A 2,903-nucleotide genomic window follows, 5' to 3' on the forward strand; every position below is an offset into this window, starting at 1 on the left:
GTTCTTCTACACCAAACTTATCTTTAACAAGAATTCAAGTTTTTCTTTAATTATCATCTTTAGACAATTGTACTTTGTAACGAAATATTCATCTTTCAAGAACGTTTTTCTGATACTTTATCAAACCACAATGCCTAAACTTTCTTCCTAGATGTCCCTACTTAATTATAACACAAAGATGATTAAAGTTTTGTGTTTTGGCATCTTTTTGTGCGAAAATTTGTCCCAAATCATTGTGTCAGTAATTCCAGTTTTTGTTAACAAAAATTCATAATTTTGTTGTTAGTTGTGGTCGTCTTGGAAATAAATGTTGAATATATCTTTTGTTTGTTTCAAATCATGCTATTGGTGGAAATTATCTGATTGTGGACCACGTCTTTTGTTTCGAATCATGCTATTGGTGGAAATTATCTGATTGTGGACCACGTCTTTACTGATAAATTATTTACTCATTTCGACCATCTCCGTGCTTTTAAGAAAGCACGTCGGGCGACTTTCCGTTTGATTGAACATTATATGTACTTCCTGGAAGACATTGTTTTTACGAAATTGAATAAACCTTCATCATTTGATATACCAAAAACTTCTTGATATTAGCTACTAGAAGATGGTTAGCTTTAAGTAAAAGTAGATAAGGTAAGGCCTAGGTATTAGATTATAGAGACTACATTGGATTGGTTAAAATTTTGTTCAAGTATAGATAGCTGACCAATTGAAGAAAGCAGATATGCTAATATTTTCACAACGAGACTCAAAACTCGAGCGCTTTCGAATAGTTGACTATTGTTCTTCGGGAGAACAAAGGGCTATGTTTAATGAGTGTGATGAAATATATTAGGCTCGGATGTCGACGTCACGTAAACCGGATGTTCAATATGAGTTGGTCTTGAGAACTAGCCAATCATAACCTAGAGTTGTTTGTGTCAGGTTTAGTTTTGTGCCAAAGGGGGTTTGTAAAGTTCCTGAAAGACTTATGTGGGATAATAGTTATAAAAATTGTTAACTAGTTTCTATAAAGATAAAATCAGAAGTAAATTAAACAATATAAATAAAATTAAATAACAGCAAAAGGCGGTGGGAAATAGATAAAATAATAACGTAGCTCAATATACATAGGAAATCAAACCAATATATATTTAAAGAATAATAATACTATTAATGTAAAGTAAGATTAATCACGAATTTAGTTTTGAAAATCTTTTCAGAGACCTGCGAAGGTCAACAACTCCGGGTTCGAGATTGATACCATTTGGTGTTACATTATTTAACAGTGCTATTCAGTAAGCTTCGTTTTGAAAATATTACAACTTTTGTGGGTGATCCTGTGTGCTAACTACTTAACCTGGATTTAGATGTCACTAGTGCTTATATTTGCTTTCATTAATGAAAAATATTCATTCAGTGATTTATAAACGAACATTTTAGGCTTAACTCTCTCCCACCTGTTCTTAACGTTCCAATATTTACCTGTTCTTAACGTTCCAATATCTACCTGTTCTTAACGTTCCAATATCTACCTGTTCTTAACGTTCCTATATCTACCTGATCTTAACGTTCCAATATCTACCTGTTCTTAACGTTCCAATATTTACCTGTTTTTAACGTTCCAATATCTACCTGTTCTTAACGTTCCAATATCTACCTGTTTTTAACGTTCCAATATTTACCTGTTCTTAACGTTCCAATATCTACCTGTTCTTAACGTTCCAATATTTACCTGTTCTTAACGTTTCAATATCTACCTGTTCTTAACGTTACATTAGCTATCTATTTTTCATGTTTCATTATCCGTTTTGTTTTAGTTTCTTTATTTTCTCATTCCTAACGTTTCATTATCTGCCTATTTCTAAGTTTTGTTTTAGTTTCTTTATTTTCTCATTCCTAACGTTTCATTATCTGCCTATTTCTAAGTTTTGTTTTAGTTTCTTTATTTTCTCATTCCTAACGTTTCATTATCTGCCTATTTATAGTTTTGTTTTAGTTTCTTTATTTTCTCATTCCTAACGTTTCATTATCTGCCTATTTCTAAGTTTTGTTTTTATCAAACTATTTTGAAGTTCCGTAATATACGTTCTATTCTGTTCCTATTCTGAAGGTTCCATTTTGTTCGCATTCTCAGTGTCACATTACATTACTGTTCGTAGTGTCCTATGATACTTAATGTACCTAACTTTGCTATTAACGTTAAATTATCGCCTTTTTTTCAAAAAAAAAGTTTCATTATCTGTTCATTATTAATGTTCCAGTATTTGCCTGTTCTTTACGAATGAACTGATAAATACCCTAAACCTCTTCGCTGTACACGTTTCCGGTATTATATAATTATAACGTTAAGTACTTATTTTTGTTTTTCAGGTTATTACACATATATATTTCTTAGAAAGACCACGAAAAGCAAAGTTTAAATGCGATGCTCTTTTTAAAAAAAAATCAGTTTTTTTGATATGTCGTCATCAATTTTATAAAATAAACGTATAATTTTTCGGTATAGCACAATTTTAACGAAGTAGTAATGTTGCCTACGCTGATTCAATCCACCAAACTGCTCCTTTCTTAATCAGTTAAGCCTCTTTCTTAAACAGTTCGTTAAGCCTCTTTGTTTGTCTCAAGTATATCCCACAAGCCACGCAAGGCACACACTTGGAAGTATAGGAGTGACAATACCCTGGTTGTAGATTAATAGCACTATGGAAGGGAGAACGAGGCTAGAAGAGGAAGTGGTAGAACAGTCACGGAACTCGTCACTGGGTACGTCGGCTATTGGATACCCTTTTAGATCTTTAGGACTCTCGCAACGGGTCTCTCTGGGCATGCTCACAACCACGCTTCCGTTACTTTTAATCCACTCTCGAAACCAGGCGAGGTTGCAATCACAGAGAAACGGGTTATCTGGAAGAAACATT

General features: G+C 32.9%; 1 long non-coding RNA gene across 1 annotated transcript; it reads right to left on the bottom strand.

Moving 5' to 3' along the window:
• Nucleotides 1–1,445: 1,445 nt before the first annotated feature.
• Nucleotides 1,446–2,594, bottom strand: LOC111084600. The gene is made up of 2 exons (XR_002609648.1): nucleotides 1,743–2,594; nucleotides 1,446–1,692 (listed from the first exon to the last, which is right to left on the bottom strand). It is a non-coding gene; the product is annotated as an uncharacterized LOC111084600 (long non-coding RNA).
• Nucleotides 2,595–2,903: the final 309 nt, after the last annotated feature.

Source organism: Limulus polyphemus, unplaced genomic scaffold (genome assembly GCF_000517525.1).
Source record: "Limulus polyphemus unplaced genomic scaffold, Limulus_polyphemus-2.1.2 Scaffold82005, whole genome shotgun sequence".
Classification (NCBI taxonomy): domain Eukaryota; kingdom Metazoa; phylum Arthropoda; class Merostomata; order Xiphosura; family Limulidae; genus Limulus; species Limulus polyphemus.